The sequence below is a fragment of the Perognathus longimembris genome, chromosome 9 (assembly GCF_023159225.1).
Source record: "Perognathus longimembris pacificus isolate PPM17 chromosome 9, ASM2315922v1, whole genome shotgun sequence".
Classification (NCBI taxonomy): domain Eukaryota; kingdom Metazoa; phylum Chordata; class Mammalia; order Rodentia; family Heteromyidae; genus Perognathus; species Perognathus longimembris.
This window is the reverse complement of record NC_063169.1, coordinates 51,038,786-51,051,161: the sequence shown is the minus strand read 5'-3', so window position 1 is coordinate 51,051,161 and position 12,376 is coordinate 51,038,786.

Below are 12,376 nucleotides of genomic sequence, written 5' to 3'. Positions count from 1 at the left end.
CCCCACTTCCCATCTATGCATACTTTTGGTGTATATATTCCATCCCTAGTGCAGAGTAGCACTCCTTTATACCCAGACATGATTATCTGTTGCATGTTAGGAAGACTTCTAAGGTCATGTAAAATTTATGCTGACTTGAATGCTTTCTTTGGACTGACATTTTACCGAGGTGCTAGAGATTTAGTTGTGATCAGGATAAACATAATCTTTGCCTTCCTCAAATCTAGTACAGTGTAACGGTGGAAAGACATAAAGAGAGGTAGATAGAGATAAATGAAGATGGAGAGAGAGAGTATGTGTGCGAATTTGTTTTCTGTGGATAAATGTTGATTATTCCTTCATATATTTCTTGGAAATTTATCAGTCCTTTTTTTTTCACTCTCTAAGAAAGTTCCTGCTATAACCAGAGCCAATTTTTCTACTAACTTTGGAAGGGTTTGTGATTAAATAAACCCTTACTAATTTTAGTCTGCATATTTATTATAATACTGGTAACTAATTCAAAGAGCCTTGGATTCCTAGTCTAGGAAGATCAGAGTTGGTGGCTTGCAATACTCCGTTTGGAGATTTGGCATTTTCACATGCTTTGAAAGACTTCCTTGATGCTGGTGTTACCCTGGCAAATCATCTCCAAGTAGATACCATCTTGTTTCCCACTGCTGGATAATGATTTGCCCCTTCTGTTAGCTATTGAATTCCATTCATCTTGGACAATGGAAATGAGAGTGAGTCTTCTTGTAGCCAACATACTTAATCTGAGCCTACATAAGACAGCTAACTCATGACTGGGTTATACTTCCAAATACAGAGCAATTAGTTCCTCAAATGGGATCTGCCTTAACTTTTGCTTTGTGTTGAAATTCCTCACTTGTTTGCTATTCTTTCACAAAAAGAAGGTAGTGCTTGCATGTAATATAATTACAAGCATAATTACCTAAAATTTTATGTGTATTATTCTGTGTAATCATTGCCACAGCTTTTTGTGATGACTATTATGATGTTCATTTACAGATTAGGAAATTGATACAGAAGGTGCCATTAACTCAACAAAGGCCACGTGGCTAGCAAGAGGATAAACGGGTAACTGAACAGAGATGTTCTCTAAACTGCCGAAAACAGATGGTAATATTTATATGCTGCTATATTTCCAATTACTCTAAAAGTTAAAAGGAAATATAGCTTAGACCAACAAATAATTGTCTTAGAGTTTCTGTTTGTCAGTTATTGGTGTGGCTTAAGAGCTCTAGATTTTATCAAGTTGCTGGCTAGGGAGCTGTCATCTGAACTCTATTAGTCTTCAGGAACACTCAGTTGCTTACTGGCTTTTGACAGAGAGAACTTCATTTCTTGTCCATTTTTAAGTCATAGGCTCTCATGAGAAATGTATCTCCATGCACTTCCTCTAGAGCAAATGATGAAAGAAGAGACAAAGATAGAGAGACAAAGAGAAATACAGAAAAAGACAGAGAAGAAGGAGGAAGATAAGCTGCCATTTCTGACCATTTATTACTACCATTACGTCATTAGAGGTGAGACACGAGGTCCTGTGGAGAGAATTAGATCCTCTCATTAGAAAAGGAAGTAGTGAGGAATGTTGGGACATATTTGCAAGTCACCACAGTGGGGGAGCAAGGCAAAATTGTGCATTACTTTTTTCAACCTATTAGGAACTCCCGAATACCAAAATTTTTATGCTTTTTTTAATCTTCAAAATTACTAATAAATATTATTATTATATTCAAAGTTCATTTAAAATGAGGCTACAAGGCATCTCTCTCTTCCAGAAGAGAAGAGATCATAACTAATGTAGTGACTGCTGTGATCACAGGCTTAATTGTGATAAATTGACAGGTGTGTGTGTGTGTGTGTGTGTGTGTGTGTGTGTGTGTGTGTGTGTGTATTGTTGTTCCCCATTCACAGAGAATGGTGTATGCAGGGACCAGATGCTCTCAAAGTGTACCACTATGACATGGGAACACAAAGGGGAAAGATCCTGTTGCAAAGGTGGTTTCACATTTCTCAACCTCTCCAGCTTTTCCAGAAGCTACTATGCTATACATATCCATCTCTTCCCAGTACAAGACAAAAACTTGAGGGGCTTTATTTTCTGAGATGGCTTCAACTTCACAAAACATTTTTGAAAGTGCCGGAACTCTTAGCTGTTTGTCAAAAAAAAAAAAAAAGTAATGTTGTCATTTAAGCAAAAGAATGTTACAAAGAAAAAAGAAGAGAATGAAGCCTATGCTCTGGGAGTGTTTACAGGACTTTGTGGCCAAAGTGAAAGAATGTATTGGCATGTAATAGTGGCTTCAGCAACAGGCAATAGTTTAGTGCCAGTAAATTCTAGGTTACCATTTCGTATTTGTTCCAGGAAACCATGTCCTTTCCCTTGGCATGGCATCATACAATATTACACCATACACACACACACACACACACACACACACACACACACACACACACAGAATTAGGTATTTACTGTGAGAATTAAATATAACCCAATATTTTACCTTCAGCTTCTCAAATCACATCTAAAAAAGAAACCTAACCTGACCAAGATGCCTTCCAATTTGATACTGTGCTGGCTTTCAACTGTGATTGCCAACAGTCTGAATGTGAACCTAGAAAATATTATTAATACCATCATAGTTCCTCTTCTTATCAGACTCAGTCTTTTTTCTTCCTATGACAAGTTGGGATGATGTAATTTTTCTCTCAAACCAGACAGACATTTATTTTGCATTTGATTTCATTGGCTCAGCTGCCTAATTCCAGAATGATCCATGTTCTCTCATTAAGGGTCTTCCTCCAAAGTGCATTAACCTGACCATGCATTGTATATGCTGGTGCCTGGCCCTCCATGACTGGAAGGTTGGGAGAGACCCTCCCCCACCAGGGCCTGGCACCTAGCCAACTCAGAAGATGGCCATGGCGCAGTCTTGGTGGCCTCAGACACTGGGTGGTCTCCCACAGCACCTCCAGTCTCTCACAGGACAGGCAGGGCAGGGTTCTTACACACAACCACAATTCCATGCCCATGCCCATTGCAGTGCCATCAACTCAGCTGGCCTGAGCCCCAAGCCCTCCCTTTTTGATTATTTTTATCATCCAGATCTAGCTTCCAAAGGCCCTGAAACAGCCTCTCCATGTCTGAACATGAGAGCATCAGCAGGTGTTTAGGGGCTGATCTCGGCATGCTCATAAAGAATGACTACCGTGTCTCTCACAGTTTCTTTGTGTTTATTTTCTTTTTTTTTTCTCAAATTTTTATTATCAAACTGATGTACAGAGAGGTTACAGTATCATACGTTGGGCATTGGATACATTTCTTGTACTGTTTGTTGCCTTGTCCCTCATGCCCCCCTCCCTCCCCCCTTTCCCTCCCCCGCCAGGTGTTCAGTTCACTTACACCAAACAGTTTTGCAAGTATTGCTTTTGTAGTTATTTCTCTTTTTTTACCTTGTGTCTCTCAAATTTGGTATTCCCTTTGAATTTCCTACTTCCAATACCAGTAAACACGGTTTCCAATATACTCAGATAAGATTACAGAGATAGTGTAGGTACAACCACAGGAAGGTGATACAAGAACATCATCAATAATAGAAACTACACATACACATAGGACGTTGAAAGTAGTTACAACTGTGATATATCAATTGTTTCTATAACATGGAGTTCATTTCACTTAGCATCATCTTATGTGTTCATAAGGGTATAGCTATTGGGCCTTGTGATGCTCTGCTATGGCTTGCCTAAACCTGTACTAATTATTCCCAATAAGGGAAGCCATAGAGTCCATGTTTCTTTGGGTCTGGCTCACTTCACTTAGTATAACTTTTTCCAAGTCCTTCCATTTCCTTACAAATGGAACAATGTCATTCTTTCTGATAGAGGCATAAAATTCCATTGTGTAAACGTACCACATTTTCCTGATCCATTCATCTATGGAGGGGCATCTGGGTTGGTTCCAGATTCTCGCTATGACAAATTGTGCTGCGATGAACATTGTTGTGCTGGTGGCATTACTGTGATTTTGTTTGTGGGCTTTTGGATAGATACCCAACAGTGGGGCTGCTGGGTCATAGGGGAGTTCTATATTTAGCCTTCTGAGGAATCTCCATACTGCTTGCCAGAGTGGCTGAACCAGTTTACATTCCCACCAACAATGAAGTAGGGTTCCCTTTTGGCCACATCCCCTCCAACAATTGTTATTATTAGTTTTCTTGATATATGACATTCTTACTGGGGTGAGATGGAATCTCAATGTTGTTTTGATTTGCATTTCCTTTATGGCCAGTGATGTAGAGCATTTTTTCATATGTCTATTGGCCATTCTCATTTCCTCATCAGAGAAGTTTCTTTGTAAGTCTTTAGCCCACTTGATGAGGGGGCTATTGGTTCTTTGCGGTTTTGTTTTGGAAGAAGGTAATTTTTTTAGTTCTGCATATATTTTAGAGATGAGGCCTTTGTCTGTTGAATGTCCGGTAAAGATCTTCTCCCAGTCTGTGGGCTTTCTGTTTATCTTGAGAGCTATGTCCTTTGCCGTGCAGAAGCTCTGGAGTTTGATGCAGTCCCATTTGTCCAACCTTTCTTTGATTTGTAGCCTTTCAGGGTCTTTGTTAAGGAAGTTCTGTCCTATGCCAAGGAGCCCAAGTGTTTCTCCTACTCCTTCCTTTAGTGTTTTCAGGGTGCCTGTTTTGATTTCAAGGTCTTTAATCCATTTGGAATTGATTTTGGTGCAGGGTGATATATAAGGATCTAGTTTTAGTTTGTTGCATGTGTTGAGCCAGTTTTGCCAGCACCACTTGTTAAAGAGGCTATCTTTCTTCCATACTATTGTTTTAGCTCCTTTATCAAAGATTAAGTAGGCATAGTTCTGTGGGTTTAATTCTGGGTCTTCAATTCTGTTCCATTGGTCTTCAGGCCTGTTCCGGTGCCAATACCAAGCTGTTTTTATTACTATAGCTTTATAATACAGCTTGAAGTTGGGTATTGTAATTCCTCCAGCACTGTTCTTTCTGCTTAGGAGTGTTTTTGCTATTCTAGGTCTTTTATTGTTCCATATGAATTTCTGGATTGCTTCCTCTATTTCATTAAAGAATGGTGTTGGGATATTAATGGGTATTGCATTGAATTTGTAGATAGCCTTTGGCAATATTGCCATTTTGATTATATTAATCCTCCCAATCCAGGAGCATGGGAGGTTTTTCCATTTTCTTAGTTCTGACTTAATTTCATTTTTCAAGCTTTTAAAGTTCTCTTCAAAGAGGTCTTTCACTTCTTTGGTTAAGGTTATTCCTAGGTATTTTATGTTTTTGGGGGCTATTGCAAAAGGAGTTGCTTTCCTGATTTCAGCCTCGGTCTTCGGGTTGTTAGCATAGAGAAAGGCCGTTGATTTTTGAAGGTTTATTTTATATCCTGCAACTTTGCCAAAGTTTTGGATCAGCTCTAGTAGCTTGGGGGTAGAGTCTATGGGATTCTTTAGGTATAGGATCATGTCATCTGCGAAGAGAGAAAGTTTAACTTCATCTTTTCCTATTTGGATTCCCTTTATATTCTCTTCTTGCCTAATTGCTCTGGCTAGGAATTCTAGTACTATGTTGAAGAGCAGGGGAGAGAGTGGACATCCCTGCCTTGTTCCTGATTTTAAAGGGAATGGCTTTAGTTTTTCACCATTTAGAGTTATGCTTGCTGTTGGTTTGTCATAAACTGCCTTGATTATATTCAGGAATGTTCCCTGGAATCCCAGTTTTTCCAGGGCTTTTAGCATAAATGGGTGCTGGATTTTATCGAACGCTTTTTCCGCATCCAGTGATAAAACCATGTGGTTCTTTACCTTGCTCCGGTTGATGTGGTGGATTACATTAATTGACTTGCGTATATTAAACCAGCTTTGCATCCCTGGGATGAATCCAGTTTGATCGTGGTGTATGATTTTTTTGATGACCTGTTGAAGTCGATTGGCCAGAATTTTGTTGAGAATTTTTGCATCTATGTTCATCAGGGAGATTGGTCTGTAGTCCTCTTTCCGTGATGAGTCTCTGCCTGGTTTTGGGATGAGGGTTATACTGGCTTCATAAAATGAGTCTGGTAGTGAACGTTCTCTTCCAATTTCATTGAAGAGTTTGAGAAATATTGGAGTGAGTTCTGTTTTGAAGGCCTTGTAGAATTCTGCGGTGTATCCGTCTGGATCTGGGCTTTTCTTGGATGGGAGATCATTTATTGCTGTTTCTATTTCAATACTGGATATGGGTCTGTTTAGAAGGTTTAAGTCTTCATAGTTGAGTTTGGGGGTATCAATTTTTTCTAGGAAATCATCCATTTCTTCCAAGTTCTCGAATTTGTTGGCATAAAGGTTTGCAAAATAGTCCCTTATTATTTTCTGAATTTCGGTTATTTCTGTGGTGATGCTACCTGTTTCATCTCTTATCTTGTTTATTTGAGTGTGCTGCCTTCGTTCTTTGGTCAGGTTTGCCAGGGGTCTGTCTATCTTGTTGATTTTTTCAAAGAACCAACTCTTTGTTTTGTTGATTCTTTCTATGGTTTTTTTCCTCTCTAATTGATTTAATTCTGATTTGATTTTAATTATTTGCTTCCGTCTATTGACTTGGGGTTTGGCTTGCTGTTCTCTCTCCAGAAAATTAAGGTGCTTCCTTAAATTACTGAGTTGCTGTTTCTCCAGTTTGTTGATGTATGTACTCAGAGATATAAATTTTCCTCTGAGTACTGCCTTTGCTGTGTCCCAAAGGAGCTGGTACTTTGTGTCCTCAACTTGGTTGAAGTCCATAAACATTTGAATTTCTGTTTTAATTTCTTCAATGATCCACTGATGGTTCAGCAGTGTGTTCTTTAGTCTCCATGAATTGTGGGATTTTCTGTGGTGGCTGAATGAGTTGAGCTCTAATTTTATTCCATTGTGGTCTGAAAGAATGCAGGGAATGATTTTGATACTTCTGAATTTGTACAGATTTTCTTTGTGCCCTAAGATGTGATCTATTTTGGAGAATGTTCCGTGTGCTGCCGAAAAGAATGTGTATTCTGTCCTTGCTGGGTGGAATATTCTGTAGATGTCGATTAAGTCTAGTTGGTCTATGCAATTGTTTAGTTCTGTGGTTTCTTTGTTCAGTTTTTGGCGTGTTGATCTGTCCAGAGATGATAGTGGAGTGTTAAAGTCCCGCACTATCATTGTGTTTGGGTCTATGAATGTTTTTAGAGCCAGTAGTGTTTGTTTGATGAAGTTGGGTGCTCCTGCATTTGGCGTGTAGATATTTAGGATGGTTATTTCTTCCTGCTGGAGAGATCCTTTTACTAGTATGTAGTAACCTTCTTTGTCTCTTCTTACCTTTTTTAATTTGAAGTCAATTTTGTCTGATACTAGGATTGCAACTCCAGCCTGCTTATGGGGGCCATTTGCTTGATAGATTTGTTTCCAGCCTTTCACTTTTAGAAGATGTTTACTTTTGCTGGATAGATGTGTCTCTTGGAGGCAGCAGAAAGATGGATCTTGATTTTTCATCCAAGTTATGAGCCTATGTCGTTTGATTGGAGAATTAAGTCCATTAATGTTGACAGTTAGGATTGAGAGGTGATCGTTTGTTCCTTTCATTATCACTATCTTGTTTAAAGCTGTGTCTTCCCATTTCTTGATCTAGTGTTTACTAACTAGGGTTCATTTCTCTGTCTGTGTTGGGATCTTGATTATTTTCCCTATATAGTACATCTTTAAGGATTTTGTGTAAAGATGGTTTGGTGGAGATATATTGTTTCAGTTTTTCCTTATTGTGGAAGACTTTTATTTGACCTTCGGCTATGAAGGAGAGTTTGGCGGGGTACAGAATTCTTGGTTGGTAGTTATTTTTATTTAGAGTTTGGTATACTTCATTCCAGGCTCTCCTTGCTTTCATGGTCTCTGCTGAGAAGTCTGGGGTAATTCTGATTGCTTTTCCTTTATATGTGATTGTTTTCTTTGCCCTAACAGCTTTGAGTATTTTTTCCTTGCACTCTGCTGAAGCTGTTTTGATCACAATGTGTCGGTGGGAAGTCCTATTCTGGTCTGGTCGATTTGGGGTTCTAAATGCTTCTTGTATCTGTATAGGCCTTTCCTTCTGGATGTTTGGGAAGTTCTCAGCGAATATTCTGTTAAATAGGTTGCCTATCCCATTAACCTCTTTCTCCAAGTTTTCCTCAATACCTATTATCCTTAAATTGGGCTTCCTGATTGTGTCTTGAATCTCCTGTAGCGATCTGTTTTGTTGCTTGGACTGGATTTGTATTGATTTTTGATCTTTCTCCATAGAATCTAAGGAATCTTCAGCTCCTGAGATTCGATCCTCTGCTTCAGTTAGTCGGGACTGTAGGCTAGCTACTTGATTTTGAATCTCTTTTCCTTCTGACTGGTCTTTCCTGATGATTTCCATGTCATTTCTTAGGTCCTGTATGGACTTCTTTACTTGATTAACTTCATTACTTTGGTTTTGAGTGTTGTCTCTCAAATCTTTAAGTTGGGTAGCTATCTTTTCATTTGACTCTTGAAGCTCACTTATCTTTCTATTTGTGGATGCCATGAAATTCTCCATTAATTTTTGCTTTGCCTCCTCACGCTCTAACATAATTGACTGAAGAGATTCAAACTTTTCATTTATCATGTTTATCAGTAAACTTTGTAGAGCATTTTGGGGGTTTTCTTCTATGTTTTTGATTGACTGCTCTGCTTTCTGCTTGTTTTGAGTGGGGGATAAGACTTCATTATTTGCCATCTTTCTTGTGTTTCTTCTGCCCATTTGAATTGGGAATGCCAGTCTACCAGCACCTGTGAGCACTGTTTAAGACCCAAAGCAGCCCTTACCAAGCACTGTTGTGTAAATCTTACAATTTCACAATTATATACAGATAACTTGTATACCTGTCTATAAAGTTAGATTTGGTGTTCCTAAAGAATACAATTTCAATATAACATCCGATCCTGGGCCCTGTATTCAGTAGTTACTTATTTACTGTTACAACCCTATATGCAATTCTTGTTTTTATATTAAGTTCTTTTAGGACTGGCTTTCTCTATGAACCCCTTTGATTCACTCGTATTGAGCTGGGATACCCTCTATCCAATAACCAGGAGTCAATGGAACCTGGAGGTCCAGGCAGTAAGTCAGGAGGGTAAGTTGGAGGTAGTAAAGAGAATAGAGTAAAGTGTATTGGGGGGGGGGTGATTTTGGTTTAGTTTCAGTGACGTGGAAATGTGGAGAAGAGTAGAATCAGTAGAAAGAACATTGATAAAATGACAGACACTGGAGAGTTAGCAGAAAAGGGTGTAGGTGTTATTTATAGGAAAGTAATTTTTTTTTTTTTTTTTTTGGCCAGTCGTGGGCCTTGGACTCAGGGCCTGAGCACTGTCCCTGGCTTCTTCCCACTCAAGGCTAGCACTCTGCCACTTGAGCCACAGCGCCGCTTCTGGCCGTTTTCTGTATATGTGGTGCTGGGGAATCGAACCTAGGGCCTCGTGTATCCGAGGCAGGCACTCTTGCCACTAGGCTATATCCCCAGCCCTGGGGGAAAGTAATTTTTAAAGGAAGAGGACGCAACGAGAGAAATGAAGTAAAAATACTGGAAGACAGATACACAAAACAGAGAAAAATTATTTAAAAAGCTAGCATAAGTAAATAAAAAGGAAAATAACAGAAAAGGAACAACCCAAACAAATAAACAAACACAAAAAAAACTTGATAAAACAAACCAGTAAAAATGGAAAACAAACAAAAAACAAACAAACCAAAAAAAAAAAAAAAAACAGCCAATGATGTTTCAGGTGTGAAAAAATTAAAAAGAAAATTTAAAAGAAAAGTTTAAAAAAAATGTTTGAAAAGAAAAAGAAACCAGTCTCTGGTTTCCCTGCAATGGACTGCAGTCTATTTTCCTGATTGGCTGGTTTGACTTGATTTCAGTTGGCAAGGGGTGGATCTGTTCTGACCTTCTCCCCTGTTGGTGCAATCGTGGGTCTCTGAGGTTCGCACAGCTTGCAGGCAGGCCTTGGGCGTCCTCTGTCGATGGGGACGTGAGCAGTCTCAGGAACTGTGGCTCCTCTGTCTGCTGTGGGGCCGCTGCCTTTGATGCCTGGTCTTGACTAGGCTGTGAACTCAGCAGCGCGGGGCACCTCTGGCCTGTTTTGCTCCACTGAGAGTTGCTTGCCTGAGGGAGGCGGCCTCCTTGGCATAGGTAGCTATGGAATGCAGCTCCGTTTTGGGCTGGGAATTAGCTTCCTCTGTGTCGGGACCGTTTAGCTGTCCCCGGAACTGTTTGTTCCTCCGTCTGTTGTTTCCGTGCCCCTGGTAGCTGCTCGCAGCTTTTGCTTTAAGTTTAGAAGTTCCGGCGGGCAGGGCGGGGCATCTCTGGCTAAGTCCCGGACTCGCCTCCCACCAGGGCAAGGGGCGTTCTTCTGGGCGGAGCTGGTTCTCACTGATTCCGCCCCTCCTGCCCTTTTCAAAGATGGCTTTTTTGACCTCGCTTTCCCCAGGCCCGCTTCAGTTCCAGTCTGGTCTGACCCTATGCCAGTGGCAAAGATGGCGCTTTGCTCTGGCGGTGGGGACAGGGATGCCTTCCAGAAGCTGGACTGTGGGCACAAGTGAGGATAACTTTTGGGGTACTCACGCTGTCTCTGCGATGTCAGGTCCTCTGTACTCGGCTGCCGTCTGGAGTATTTAACGCTTTAGCTGTGCGGAGTGCGGGGGGGAGGGGGGGGGGCTGTGCCCGGCACTGTGCCGGAGCCGGCGCTGGCGCGGCGGCGGGACGCCGCCCAGAGCTCAAATCTGTGTTTTCAGACCAGCAAAGTCGATTTTTCCTTCCTGTTCAGAATCCCTGTACTGTTAGAACTTACTTTGGCTGTCTTTCTCAGAGAAACAGTTTCTATGAGGTGAGAAAACTACGATATCGGAGGGAGCTCTGCAAGGGCTCAGCCGCTCCTCCGCCGTCTTCCTCTGGATCTCCCTCTTTGTGTTTATTTTCAAGAGTTGCTTGACCTGACATCTTGTGTTTGCTAGTAAATAAAATGGGTATTTCAGTAAGATCTACAGTGAATGGAAATGCCTTCTGGAAAGCTTCACAGCTACGCAGGGCAAGGCATCTGGGCAGGTGTGCCTCACAGAAGGAAGGGAGGGAGGGAGGGAGGGAGGGAGGGAGGGAGGGAGGGAGGGAGGAAAGAAATGACAACCAACAAAATTCCCTATGGAGAAAGAAATCTTTGCCAGGCTATCGTCAAAACCCAGCTGTTCTAGTATCAGTAACTGAGACAGAAGCCATTACATTTTGTGTGAATCTGTTCCACACAGGGAAGCCTGATGCTGACAGGCCAAAGCCCTAATTCAACAACCTGTGGCTAGCCAATAGAAACTGCTTCTCCAATGTTTGAAATGTTGTCCCTTAGTGGTACATTCAGAGCAGACTATGTTTCTCCTGAAGCACTAATTTTGTTTGTCTTTATTTCTAAAATTCACTTGTCACCTGGAAAATTTGAGGAAAGAGGATTTAGAGGGAATTTTTTAAAATTTCTGTTCTCTAATATCAAGTAAAACAGCTGAGAGTAGTTACTATACCAACTGTCAGTTAACTTTTGCTTGTCATAAACTTCCTCAAAATGTAATGGCTTTGAACAATGACCTCTTATTTATCATTGATGTTGTGGTTTGGCAATCAACTTTGGTAGCAAAGCTGTTTTTTGCTGTCGTTCTTTTCTGGTTTGAGATGGGTTCAGCTGATGTTGGCTGGACTCCTTGCAACTTCTACTAGCTAGGGGTTAGCTGGGGCTCAGCAGATAAAGATGACTTATATTACACAGCTGGGATAACTATAGTCTCTTATCTCTCATCACATGTGATTTGTCCATATTTTCATTGAATGAGTCCCCAGAGCATCAAAAAGGAAAAGTCACAATAGATGAGTTCTTTGTAAGTCCCTGCTTACATATTTATGAAGGTCTTATCAACCACAGCAAGTCACATGACAACATATATGCAAATTATAGAGAAATAAATGATCCAGACTTCTTTTTTTTTTTTTTTTTAAGCCAGTCCTGGGCCATGAACTCAGGGCCTGAGCACTGTCCCTGGCTTCTTTTTGCTCAAGGCTAGCACTCTGCCACTTGAGCCACAGCGCCACTCTTGGCCTCTTTCTATATATGTGGTGCTGAGGAATCAAACCCAGGGCTTCATGTATATGAAGCAAGCACTCTTGCCACTAGGCCATATTCCCAGCCCCTGATCTAAACTTCTTAATGGGAAGACCTACATAAAACCATATTACAAAAAAGCATGGGTAAATAAGATGAGGATTTTTTTAGGCTTTCAAAGAAGTTTTAAACTTTATTATTACTTTTTTACATTAGGTTTCT